The sequence below is a fragment of the Centroberyx gerrardi genome, chromosome 5, assembly GCF_048128805.1.
Source record: "Centroberyx gerrardi isolate f3 chromosome 5, fCenGer3.hap1.cur.20231027, whole genome shotgun sequence".
Classification (NCBI taxonomy): domain Eukaryota; kingdom Metazoa; phylum Chordata; class Actinopteri; order Beryciformes; family Berycidae; genus Centroberyx; species Centroberyx gerrardi.
This window is the reverse complement of record NC_136001.1, coordinates 32,961,944-32,976,943: the sequence shown is the minus strand read 5'-3', so window position 1 is coordinate 32,976,943 and position 15,000 is coordinate 32,961,944.

Here is a 15,000-nt window from a genome sequence, read left to right as displayed (position 1 = left end):
GGGAATTTATCTGAACCACACTCCTAGATGGGAATCACGTCTTGACATTTGAAGTAGCCCGCAGATTTCAAAATCCTAAACAGACAAAACACATAATCTCACATAATGTTCTTGCAGTAATATAACGGTGCGTTGGCGGTTGACAGTTTTAACACGTTTTAATCACTGGTAGTAACATTTTCATTTCAAAATACTCTTGGTGCCGTAGCAAGTGAACGCATTAACATGAGCCATGTTGTGAGCCAGTTTACCTTTCTTTATTAGTTTAGGTTTGTCCTTAAAAAGTGCGTGGATGCCACTGAAACCAGCGCGGGAACCGATGTGTGATGACACTTCACAAACAATATGAACCGGTAGATGAACATTACATTTTACGAGACTGGAGAAATAGTTTTGAGAGTGCAAATTTCGAAGCAGTCTGCCTGCAATCAGGACAATATCGGTCTGAGTTATCTAGCTAGAAAGAGAGAGAGAGAAAGCGAGTGAGAGAGAATGTTTTTAAAACCCCAGGAAAAAGAAATGGAAGACCCCTGAAGAGCTGAAAGAGAGGGATAGGGAGTGTGAGAGGAAGAGGGAGAGAAACGTCCATGCAGCCTCTCTGGTTGGAGCTTTGGAGTCTGCTGGGATACACCGAGCAGAAAGATGAGGTTTGGGTTTTCTACTTTTTTCTACTCATGTCCAGTCAGAATTAACTGTTAGATCTCATCAGTCTGTGGTGTTCAGTGTGTTGTCTGTGATGACCCACGTTCCCTCGACCTACTTCTACTTCATTTAGTGATTTCCTGCATTTCACTTTACATATTTTTATTTTATTGCAGTATAATGCACATATTTGACGCATTTTTATATTCATTTCTTATTTCTATTTTTCTTATAATTTATCTACGCCTATATATATATTTCTCTTCTAGAATGTGAGCAACTGCAGCGAAACCCAATTTCCCCTCGAGGATCAATAAAGTATTTCTGATTCTGATTCTGATTCTGATTCCCACAATGCCTTTCAACGGCCCCCAGAGAAGGGGCGTGAACCTGTTGCTTTCAATCAAAGGTGATCTTATGGGCATATAACTTTAGCTAACCCACTACTTTGTGAACATCGGGGCGTGTCTATGATTGCGGCCACACGTCTCTTACTCAAAAAGCTGGCATGTCTCTCTGCTGCAGTGCATTCTGGTCTCTCTCCTGCTCCTGTGGGTGGAGAAACTGGTCTCTCTCCTCTCCTCCGATGGATTTCTCCCTGTATGATTGTTGAACGTCTCTCGGTGCAAAATGGCGGCTCTAGAAAGAAGACCCTCGCCTCTTTGATTCAGAGGGAGTGACACCAAAACCTGATCCTTTAAGCTCCCTGAGTGTGAGAAATGTCACATGAGCCAGCCCATCGAGAGAGTGATGGTGACTTGGCAAATTTCCATTTTAAAAAGAATTTGTCGTTGGGCCGGGAGCGGTGGGAAGCTGCAGGATCTGACTGAGCCTCCACAAGCGTGACTCCATCAGAGGAAACCCGGAGGAAACTGACTCTGAGCTCACAGACCCTCCTTCCCTCCTTCCTCCAGTTCTTTCGTTCCCTCTCTCCTTCCTTCAATCCCTAGCCTCCCTCTCTCCTTCCCTCCCTCCTTCAACTTAAGTGTGTTGCCTCTTATCTTCCTTCCTTCATTTCTCCTCCAGTTTTTACCTCCTTCCCTTCCCTCTCTCCCTGCCCCCTTGACTTCAATATCCTGCCTATCCATCTTTTCTTTCTCCCTCCCTCCTTCCCTTTCATATATTCTACCACCTTCCTCCCTACCCTCCTTCCTTCCTCTCTTCCTCATTCCTAGCCTCCATCTCCTCCTTCCTTACCTTCTCCTAACTTCATTATTCTGTTTATCTGTCCTTCCTTCCTTCTTTCCTCCATCTGTCTTCCCATTTCCTTGTCTATACCGCCCTCCTTCATTCCCTCCTTCCCTACTCCCTTCCCTCCTTCCTTCCTCCCACTCAAACTGTCTTCCTGACCCTCTCCCACCCATTCCCCCCTTCCTTCCTACTCTCCTCATCCCTCCATCCTATCCTACCCTCTTGCCTCTCTCTCTCTCCCTCTCTTCTTTCCCTTCCTCTCTCTCTCTCTCCCTCTCAAAAGCGTGACTCCATCAGAGGAACCCGGAGGAAATTGACTCTGAGCTCGCAGACGCTCTATTTCAGAAAATACTGCGGTGTTTCCAGCTGTAATCTGTGTCACCTTTGACCTTGCCGCATCACACACACAATCACAGTGAAAAACACACTACCAGGTATTACTGCTGTATTAGATCCCAAGAACAGCTTAGAAATTCTCTTCTCGCTCTCCCTCTCCGGTCTTATCGACTCGCGCTCGCTTGATATTTGCTCATATGGAATACGATGTGGTGATCTGTGATGTGTTTGTACTTTAAACCCCGTCTGCAAACCAAATTCGCTCTATTCGACGAAAAAAAGATCTGAGTGAAAGCGAACTCAAACTTTGCAAAGGAGGCCAACTGCAGACTGGCAGACATCCTGAGCGGTGGAAGGACTGTCCTCGACTCAAAAAAATAACAAGCTTCAAAGACTTTTTAGACTCTGCAGAAGTCAGAAAGACAGAAATAGATTCAATTCTGCTATTTGGCTTTGTCAGCGGTTTCCGAAGACCTAAAACCAGTTGTTTCTCTCCGACTGCCGCTGTGCGCTAAGGGGAAATTAAACTCCACCAGAGCAGAGTGGGCTGAGCCACACGGCCTGTACCTGTGATGACGCGGGTTCAAGTCCGGCCGGTGAGTTTCATTTCATATTATTCTGTCTTAACACAACCTCACATCATTTTGTGAAATTAACACATACTCTGTTAGGATTACTAATTAGACACGTCATTTTCACCTGTTTGTCATGTGAGAACGTTACAGTTAGAGCGTGTTATTTGCATTTTAAAACATTGTGCTCATTTCACCAATTTCCCAGACTGTTTGTCTACCTCCTGTAGAGTTATGCATATATATTATTTAAAAAGAGCAGAAAAAAACATGCAAACTGGGTAACAGTCGTCCTCATGCATAGATTCACATCCAAAACATATATTTTTGGATTGTGAGTGAATTAAAAAACCCTCTCTGATTCTACGAAGGTTATTTTTTCCTACTGCAGGCTTAGCTGATGACTAGCTAAATGACATAATATAATGTAATTAGACTTAAACATATATGTTGTATGTCTATGTTGTATATCATGTTGTTCGTTGTGTGTGCTTTTACATAATCATCTGTCTACGCTGTCAACACTGTAAAAAGGTAAGGTTGAACATTTTGTCCGGAGGTGAGAACTGTAAAAGGTTAACAGGCAAAAAGAAAGAAAAACACGTGACTCTTTCCCTTATCTTAGCCTAACTTAGTCACTAAAATGATTAATAAACTAACTTTGGAGGATTTTTCTCATCTATCTGTTCTAGTGGATTCTCACAAGGATAAAAGCACAAGAACCCACACACACACACATACATGCGTGCACACACACATGCACACACAAACTTGGCTTACTTTCATTAATGCACTCAAAGGGGTTTAAAGGGACGATTTTCTGATGCCAGGAGGGTGTTCAAAGTTTCATAACAAGATATATACACTCTCTCTCTCTCTCTCACTGTGTGTGTGTGTGTGTGTGTGTGTGTGTGTGTGTGTGTATGCGCGTGCATGCGCGTCACTGGTACTCTACATGAACTGGTTATGAAACGGCCTCACCAAGTGGGGGTGTGAATTAATCACAGCAGCTCAACTTCAGATAACTTAAACTGAACTTAAAACACACACACATGCGCACACACATGCACACCCACACACATCCACAGACACATGCACACACACACACACACACACACACAGATACATGCACACACACATGCACAGAGGCAGAGTGACCCATTTTGCAGTGAGTCATTGAAACCTGATTAGAGCTATACAATAAGAAGCAGTTTAAATTCTCAGGTTTCATCTTCTTAAAGGGGAACAGTGTCATGAAGAGACTCTCCTCCCTTAACAGCTGCTGCCCATGTGCTCTTGAGCCAGGCACTTCACCTCCGACTCAAACAGTTTGTGCTATGCGTCACTTCAATATCCCGCCTATCTATTTTTCCTTCATCCCTCCTTCCTCCCTCCCCTTTCCAGGTCTTAATGACATCCTTGCTTCTTTCCTTCCTTCCTTCCCTCCCTATTTTTCTCTCTCCATCCCTAGCCTCTCTCTCCTCTTTCCCTGTCTTTCCTTTAAAGGCCCTGACACACCAAACTGACGTCAAAGAACCAGCGGCGACGAAGGCCGACTGTTGCGTCGCCTCACGTCGCCTCACGTCTCCTGCGTCTGGTCCAAAAAGTTGCACTTGAACACACCGCAAAGACTACAGCCGACGGCCAACTAGCACGTACGTTCTGCGCCTGCGTGAGGGGAAATAACTCTCCGTACCAGCAGGTGGCGGTAGTCTGTATCCGTCATTCAAAAAGGGAAACCGGAAGACGTAGGACTGCGGATATACAAACCGTAAACAAAGCAGCGTTTGCTTACCATTTTCACACCACTCTCGCTCATCACAGACGGTTTCGCTACTTCTAATCGAGAATATGTCTGAGAAGAAGTTGCAAATAGCACTGAACTGACTTCGTCGTTTGCTTCCTTTCATCACTTCTGTTTCTCTTCTCGTGCCAATCAGAGTGATCTCTCTCACCGACGGGCTCCGCCGCCGATTCAACACGCTCAATCGGCCGAAAAGCCGCCGACAGGGTCCGACTAGTGCCGACGGTGCGGGACACACCGCAAAAACTAGGGACACAGACGCTTACCGACGGCCCGACATTGGTGTGTCATGGCCTTTACTTCAATAACCTGCCTACATGTCCTTCCTTCCTTCCTTCCTTCCCTCCTTCCTCGTCCCCTTTCCTTTTTTCTACCCCCCTCCTTTATTCCCTCTCACCTTCCTTTCTTCATTTAGATTTTGTTTACATAATGAACCTACATTTTTCAGCTTCCCTTTAGAAGAAATCAAAAAGCTCCATGTTAGGGTCTATTTAAGTCCAAGGCATTAGCTGAGATAGTAATAACACTTCTACCCTAAAGTCCCTCATGCAGGTCCATCATTACAAACATGTTTCTCAGCCAAGCTTTGTTCAAACCCACAGAACTTTATTTTAAATTCTAGACCAGATCCCAAGGTTTCCAAAGATACCAAACATGTCAGGCTGGTTTACAGGGAAATGTGGAGAAAATGGTGCACAAACATCTAAACTTTTTCCATTTGATGTAATGTTGCAGCCATAAAAAAATGGTATCTTGGGTTTGAATATTTCACCTAAATCAGACAGCATTACATAAGGGCTCACTTTTTCTCATAAGGCATTATTATTTAATTATTCAGTATAGTGTTGGAACGAGCAGATACAGAATATGGATGAGACATTGTCATACAGTTTGGAAAAATTATTACTTAAGGGGAAATGTAAGGGGGAAAGGGGGAGTGCAATGGGTTAAATATTTACAAAATCAGCATTTATATGGCTTTTTCTATTCTTAACACCTAAATGTAAGATGAGGAACATTTTTGCCTGTTTCTTTTTTTTTTTCCAATAAATATCTATTATTATATTTTCTTATTACATCCAGTAGAATAGTCCATATAGTGATGAGTGTTTTGTCGTGGTTTACAAGCCCCACAGGAATCAGTTACCATAAAAATTAACATTAACGTTTATGGGGCGCTAATCTGCTGTTAATGCCCATTGTTTCTGCCATTTCCTCCGAGATCCTTCCATCCTTCCTACTCTCCTACAATTAGAGCATTAATGTGTCCCAATTCACGCCTCCCACACACACACACACACACACACACAGACACACACACTTCACACACAGATACAGAGATGCACAAAAACACAGTTAGGGGTTAGGGACACAAATACACACAGACACACACCGAACAAGTGACAGAGAAAGAAAGAGAAGGCAAGAAAAGACGAGGAAAAAAAATGAAGAGAAGGGGAAAAATGACGAGGCAAGATGAGAAAAGAGAAGGGACGAGAAGAGGAGGCTCCTGTTTTTAAGCTGTAACTGAGTTTAAAGTGTTATCCCACCAGAGAATAGACTTGTATTTAATCTTCTCTGCTCCCTCTGACTCTGGGCTTCTGAAACTTTCACTGCCGGGACCCAAATTTAGGACTAAAAAGAGACATTTTTTTTACACCAAGGATGGCTTTCTGTGCGACTGGCTCCTCCACGGCTCCCCGCACACCGGCTGTGAACTTCTTCCACGTGACGGAAAGATGAAGGGGAAAAATTCAGAAGCTGATTGATTTTTGTGGAATTCAGCCGATGTCAATGGGGCACCTTCTGATTAACTTTGGATCTGAATGTCTCATATTTCTCGCTGCATATTCACTTTGCTGTGAAAAGGCATTCGGAGCGTCGCCCTGGGACCCGGGCTCAGTCAAACAGCCGTGTGTCACATTGGCAGCCCACAAGACACAGGCCCGCGACATATTTTTGGCTCAATGCTGCTCTAACTTCACACTCTAATCTTTCATTCCTTGCCTTGGTTGGTTGGTTGACTGACTGACTGGAGGATCTCACAGACTGACAGCGTTACAACTCAAGGTAAAGCACTAATGCAAGGTATCCTACATCCTAAATTCAAGGTAATGAGGTCACATTTTCTAAGGGCTCGTTCACACACATTTTGAGCAGTTTCTGAAGCGATTCCTCCTTTAGTTTGATTTGTTTGTCCAGGTGAGAACAATGGCATCCGAACTCTGGTGGAACCAAATAACAACCTCCTAGTTAACTTGATTTTACCCGAGCCAATCATAGTGACTGACGTATGCCACTCCTATTTCAGTCACACTGATGCTGCAGCCAGTTAGCCTCTGCATCCATGGTTAGCCAGACATTTACCAATGTTACCAAGAAAACAAATACAAAAGCATCGTCTTTGCAAAGACAATATGTTGGTTAAGAAGGTGATTTCAACAAATCTATTCTGCCGAAACGCCAATGAAACACCGTTGCACGAACGGTTCCAACTGTAGTCCCGCCCACAAAGGCGCTGATTGGCTCGATTGTTTCTCTGAGCGAGAACAAGCCGTTGACGAGGGAAACGCCAGACTCTCTGAATCGCTCAACAACATATGAAAAGTGGGCGGGACGAGATTCAGGAGTCTGGAACCAGGCTAAGTCTCGGTCTTCTTACAATCCAACTGCGGTGCGGTTCGATAGGAGTGAGAACATGATTTGAACCAACAACGGGAAACGACCTCAAAACTCAAGGGTTTATGGGTAGAAGGAGACGGATGTTGACATCTGTAAGCATCAGCAGTTCCTCATGCTTGGAAAGCTATTAGCCTAACAAAATTAACTGAGGGAAAATGCCTCTTCAAAATATGAGCACATTTCCTGACTGCTTGAAAAAAAAACTTACAAGGATCCTGAAATATTCAAGCTGTTCAGTGACAAGTTGAGGGAGAAGTGATTTCAAAGAATAGTGGTGTAATTATTGACTCCCCCCTGCCACCAAAATCTCTTAAACTCACAGGATGACAGGTGACCAAAAGCAGACTTTTGATGACAAGCCCTGGTTTGCTTGTAATCGGTCAACGTGAACCTAAACAAACCAAATACATAAATGCAACAAAGTCAACTTCTCCACTCTGGTTCTTTGGTTCGGACCAAAGAAAACAACCTGTATGTGTGATTGTACCCTAAATTAGATCAATTCTAAGTGGAACATTCTGAAATGTTCCCCTAAACCTAAATTAGACAGCATTACATAACAACTAACAAAGGGCTTAGTTGAGAATTATTCTGTCTTCTTTCCCCTTGTTCATCAGTTTCTCCCACTCCTTGCCTCTGCTTTGTTCCCTTGCCTCCAGCTCCAGCCGTCTCCTCAAACAATGATCTAATTCAACCAGCAGAGTCGTACACTAAGTGTTAAATTAAAACGTAGTGCAAACTGGAGTGGAGTGACAGAGTAGCATGTTGCCAGACATCTTAGATAAATTTGCATGTTTCCTGAGGCAGATTTAGATGTGATACAGAAAGAAAAATCTCGAGCTATTTAATGTCTGACAACTCAATTTTAGTTTGCCGTGGACGGATGTTTCAGAAGGGCAGGCGCTCTATGGGTGCGTTTACATGCACACCATACAGTTCTGTTAATTGTCTGATTAAGGGCATAGTTTGATTAAAGTCATTGCATGGTTTGAAGTATTGCGATTTCACCCCTATATCCCAGGTTTACATGGATTTATTTGATAGTTTGAGCTTAGGTTTCTCAGAGAAGGATGTGACACAGTGAGATCCAGCCCACAGCCACTGACTGCTGAGAATGGGTCAAGATCTAGAATGGATCTGAAAAGTGGGTTTTTACTGTATGCTACAGAGTTTCAGCTAGAGGTAAATATTAATGAAAAGTTATCTGTTGGATCATTTAGGTGTTTAACAGGCTTAGAAAATGCAAAGTGTGACATTACTGTGGCTCGTTTATACTTTGTACAACAACCAAAACAGACCCCACTCTTGGCCGATAACGTTAGCTTGCTAGCTTACTGTATATAGTGAAATATCAAATGGAGAACGGTTTGCTCTGTGTATTTTGTACATGGTAAAAGTGACTATGACTAATAAGCCCATTAAAAGCCTGATTAAAGTTAACAATGAAAGATTAAACAAACTTGAATGGCAAAAAAAGCAGTGTCATTAGTTCCATTACTAGATGAGCTAACAAGCTAATCTTCAGCCTGCTCTTCGAACCTGTGACCTTCCTCTGCCTCTTCCTCAGATACTCAGGGTGAAGAGGACTGCAGCAGCTGCAGACGTCCCACTTCATCCTGCAGGCTTGCTGAACTACTGCAGCACTGAGAGGAATTATTTGTTTTGCTCTTTTCAACCATCGGAAGTTAAAAGAGAATGGGTGGATGGACGATTTCACATATTTTGGAGCCGATTCCGACTCTGTCCCCTTGTAATGGAATTGATGGAATCAATTCTAAATCGATTCCGCTTCTAAATGAAAATCAACACAAAAATGTAAGTTGTACAACAAAACTAATTCATTACATTACCACAAAATGGTACAAAACATGGTACAAATGTTCTATAAAGTCTGGTTAGCTCAACGAGTTTGTAGCAACTATCCAATTGATGAATGAATTAATTACGAATTTGTTTAAACAGTTTCTTCGATTCAAGAGTTTGGAGTCGAGCGTCGACTTTAATTCTGTTTATTGGTAGAATTGATTCTCAGAATCGAAGTGATGGAATCGCAAATTGACTCTTTCGCAGTCGACTCTCCATCCTTACCAATGTGGTTCAGACGCAGGATAAATGCATGGAGGGCTTCTGCAATCGGCTGCCACTTTAATAGTGTATTTGCAGCTTGGATGAGTCAGTCAGAAGTGAGGTGACTGGTACAACAGTCTAACACTGTACTGCACCACGGGAAAAACAGAGATGATTAGTCATACACACACACACACACACACACCAATATAGGTCTGTTGAAAAGAGAGAGCGGGGGAAACAGGGGAGGAGAGGGTAAAGTGGGAACAGGAGAAGAGATTGGAGAGCAATGGTAAAGCGAGAGAGAGGAGGAGAGAGAAAGAGTAAGAGAGAGAGGAATAGATGGAGAAAGGAGGGCGAGATTAAAGAGGGAGAGAAAGAGACAGAGAGTATAGTGCAGGAGGGCAAATTATAGCTGAGAACTGCAGAGCAAACACTTTCTCTACCAGTCTCTCTTAATTCTTTTGGGTTGCATACACACACACACACACACACACACACACACACACACACACACGCACACACACACACACGCACACACACACACACAGACATACAGTACATATTCCCCAAGAGTGTTCTAGATATTGTCTGGCTTGTTTCCCTGAGTGACATACGAGCAAATACAGGAGAAACGCACATACACACACAAACCTACACACACACACACACACACACACACTGTGAGTGTAAACCAAATAGGATGTGAAAAACGAGGCCACGTTCCAGAAAATTCAATGTCTCTTTCACTTTGACTGAAAAACTTCTGCCGACGAAGGGTGACAGAGAGAGAGAGGGAAGGAAAGAGAAAGAGAAAGAGAGAGAGAGAGGTAAGGAGAGAGTGAGAGAATTAGAAAAAAAGATGGACAGGGAAGGTAGGCACAGAGAAAGGAGAGCGAGAGAGACAGAGACGGAGAGGAGGAGGCAGCTGGGGGAACAAGTTTTCTTTCTTGTTTTCCAGAAGGCTTTTGATACGACTGACAAGAGACACCCATGGGTGCTGTCTGGAAAAGATACGAGGAACGAAGGCAAAATCGCTTGTGCTGCCGGAATAACAATAAAAAGGTTGTGAAGTGAAATGGAAAGCTGTTTTTGTGCAGGAAATGACTGATAATTGGTCTGACTATCCAAGCTGCGTAAATGTCAGCATTGTTCAGGTTGCATGCTGGGTAATTTGGAAGGAAATGTACTGATTGGGCCGCTGTGGAAGTCACACTGCTGAACAACTGCTGCACTGTGGCTCTGTCTGCATGAGGATTTTACTGGAAACATCAAGTTATAAAGGAAATTGAAAGTCCATGCATGTTTAATAATTGAGCTTTCAAGTGCTGGACCTTCATCAGAACATGTTTCATTGACTTATTTACAAATTTTTCTCTCCTTTTGCACCTGCACAGCAACTGGGCAGGTGTGCAGATTCCCTTTATGCCACTTGAAAAATCAAGTTATGAAAAAGCTGTTTCCTTTGATGAATTTCTGTGTCCACTTTATTAAGTACACTTAGGTTGTACCGTGAACGACACTTTTGCCTCCCAAACACCCTGTATTCTTCGAGGTCTGGATTCAACAAGGTGCTGGAAATGTTCCACAGCTGACTTGAAAGTTCCTGCTCATTTTTCACAGTGCATTCATACTGCAAACATCCCATTTCATCTGATCCCAAAGGTCTCTATTGGGTTGAGCTCTAGGGGACTCGCTGTCATGATCCTGGGTTTCTTGTGGGCTGCCCACATTTGGCCCAGCCACTAATGACTGCCATGCACCTTCGGGCCTGGTGTGGGCTGCCCACTAGGGCCCCAAACATTGGGGCCCACATGTGGCCACCATTTCATGGCTGATATGGGCCCACTGTGGGCGGCCCACTGTGGGCAGCCCACAAGGGGCCCAATTTTCAGCCCACAGTGGCCCCACATGGGGCTTGTTTGCTGGGTGGAACCATCTTGAGTCGACAGAGTGTTTTCCTACTAGAAGTTTCCATTTGACAAAGACTGTGGCCATGAAGGGATTCACCTGGTCGAGGTGAAAACCATGCGAAGGACGAATAAAAACAATCGCTTCCAGTTGTGAATGGATTTTGCACTTTGTCTTTGCGCAGACATAAAATTTGCAGCCAGCCAATAGAAACGCTGTGAAGACCTGAGGGAAAAAATCCAACATGGAGGAGTCCATAATATTATATAATATAGATGGTACATTCATGATTTTCCTGATGTAATGTAGCCTACAGTTAACATTAGCTTGCTAGCCACATAGCACAGAATCAGTCGATTGATAGCCAGTTAGCTACTTAACCAGCTACTAAACAATGAATAAAGATTGATGTGAGGTTGTTCACAAAGTGTAATTTATTGTAGAAGCCATGGTAGTTATATTCTAGTGATCTCCTCTGCTACAAGTTTGAAATGCCGCCAGACACAAAGCATAACATCCTTTTTTGTTGTGATGAGCGAAGAGAAAAGGTTGGAGTGAATTCAGCTGTGAGCGGGATCCTCCTGCCTACCTCAGGTGTGCAATGGCTGCCAAGAGTGGGTAAACAAAGATGAATTATTTATAACAAAAAGAACATGAACAAAACAGCCAGAACAAACACAATACGAACGTTGGGGTCGACATCCAGAAGCATCAGTTAAACTCCCAGCTTCTCCTCTGACCTCTCTGATGAACGAGGCAGTTTCGCCCACAGCTCCGCTGCTGACTGGGCGTTTTTTCGTTTATCGCACCATTCTCTCTAACCTCTACACACTGTAGTGAGAAGAGTCCCGGGAGGTCGGCTGCTTCTGAGACGTTTGAACCGGCGTGTCTGGCACCAACCATCATAAAACATTCAAAGTCGCTTAAATCAGCATCTTGCCCATTCTCACATTTAGTTGAATGGAAACTGAACCTCTCGACCCCGTCTGCATGCATTATACTTATGTTTTCTTTATACCTGACTCACTGTCTGGAGCAGCGAGCTGTTTGCGTAAAGGGGGGAGTTGTACTTAATGAAGTGGATACTGAGTTTACGTTTTAATTTAATTGGAACGCCTCCCCCCCCCCCGTTGAGTCTAATCACTGTACTTTTCCTGATTCTAGATCTCAGTTTACCAATACACAGGATTTGATGCTGCAGTCATTTCTCCAGGGTGAGCATTGATTTACAGAGGGCCAGTTCACATGTCAAAGGTATGATGTCCTCACCCGCTAATAGAGACCACAGAGGACTTCAGGCTGCACTGTCATAAATCAGACAGGAAGCACAAGGATGATGACAAGACGCATCATTCATCCAAGTTTCATGAAAATGTGCCGTAGTTTGAATTTTGTGCCGCCAATCATGTTGAGAGAGAAAGGGATGATTTTTTTCAAATCTCCAAAGTGTCATCTTTTCAGGAACTAAGAAATGTTTTTTTTTTTAGCTCAACCACCATGGGTTTTGGTGTTTGTCCAATGAGATTTGAAAGGTTTTCAAAAGCCTAAGGGTGGGGCAATTTTCTCAACCTATAGAGGAACATACAAACATAAAACGCACCAAAATTGGAGTTACAGGTGTTTCACAGGACAACAGCAATAACCGACTGTACTGTATAGACCAAATAGGATTAGACACTTTTACCTACAGTCAAAATATTAACTTATCTTAACTTATTAAGGTGAGGCACAACAGGTAAAAATGGCTGGATTAGTCAATTTTAAGATATTATAATTTTTGCTTCTATAAATGCATTTATCTGTTAACTATTATATAGACAACTAGCCTATGAATACTTTTTTATACGTTTTTATACCAGCTGCTACATCAAGCACAAAAAAAATAAATAGATAAATAAATAACGGCCATCCTCACAAAATGACATTCCCTGTATGAAAAACACTTTTTTTCATCTGAACTTGTAGATTTGTAGATTCTTAACAAAAATAGCAGGTATAAAGAAGCTGTTTTGATATATTTTTCCATTTCTATTTTATGGAGTATTTTACTCTATAAAGTCTGAAAAGTCTGATAGTGTTGACATAACTGACATAACATAAATGCTCTAACTTCACCCACTGAGAAAAGAAACGTGTAAATATATTGATATGGAAATATTATCTAATTTTGTTCATATCAAAATAAAGTCCTGTTATAAGAAGTGTATGTATTTGTGTCTATATTCAACATATAAAATCCCACTCTGAAAGGATTTTGTTCCTATTCACTTGTGAATTCAGGAGAATTCATTTGTTATTCTGAAAGTCTCTCCTAATTTACATTTACACAAATCACCATTCACTCTACCCATTTACCTATTATGCCACGAAAACCAACCATATTGTTTTCTCTCTCTCTCTCTCTCTCTCTCTCTCTCTCTCTCTCTCTCTCACACACACACACACACACACACACACACACACACACTCTTTCTCTCTATCATTGTCTTACACAGGCACAAATACACACTAACTCAAATACACACACAAACTTGCTCTCTCACACACACAAAACTCTAACACACAATCACTAATTCTCTCTCTATCTCTTGCTCTCTCTCTCTCTCTCTCTCTCTCTCTCTCTCACACACACACACACCTTTCACAACTCACTCTCTCAAGCACACACACACCCTCTCTTTGACATAGAAACACACACACTAACTTTCTCTTCTACACATAAGAAATTGCACACAAACACACACACACACACATGCACACACACACACACTACTCTCTCACACACACACACACACTAACTTTCCCTTATAAACACACAAAAGAATCTCAGAAACACACACACACACACACACACACACTCTCACACACAAATACACGCACTACCTCTTCTTCAAACACAAATACACACACTAACACACTCTCACATGAAAACACATACACACACACACACACACACACTAACTTTCTCTTATAAACATGCACAAAACTTCTCTCACAAACACACACTCTCTCAAGCACACACACAAACATATTCCCGCTCATTCTCTCTCTCTCTCTCACACACACACGCACGCACACACCCGGGCCAGGCGTTGCCATGGGTAACGGAGTGTGTGACGGTGGTGTACAGAGGGAGTTAAATGGGTCAGGAGAGGAGCAGAGTGGTGTGTGCAGCAGAGATAATGTTCAGCTGTCTGTCACACTGTCAGCACCCCCCGACACACACACACACACACACACACACACACACACACACACACACACACACACACTCACACACACACACACACACAGGATAGCCAAAGGGTGAGTCATACAGTCCAGTAATGCAAATGGATGGATTAGCTCAGTGTCATGCCATGAATGAACACGGAATGTATGTGTGTGTGTGTGTGTGTGTGTGTATGTATCTATGTTTGTGTGTGTATCTAGGTGTGTGTGTGTGTATGCATGTACAGTATATATGTGTGTACATGTGTATGTAGGTGTGCATGGATGTACAGTATGTGTATATTTGTATGTGTGTAAGTATCAGTGATTTTATGTGGGGACGGCATGTATTCTATTCTATGTGATTCTATTCTATTCTATTCTATGTGATTCTATTCTATTCTATTCTATTCTATTGGTGAGATAATATCATGTCAAACTTCACACTGCTTGTTACTGCCTCTTATTGTGTCTTTTGGTGGAAGAAAATGAAGGAATATCCAGTTTTTTTATATTTTATTGGAATAAGATCTGCTGCTTGGTGGACCGGATGTGAGTCGAATTTGGCGGAGACATCAACAATTC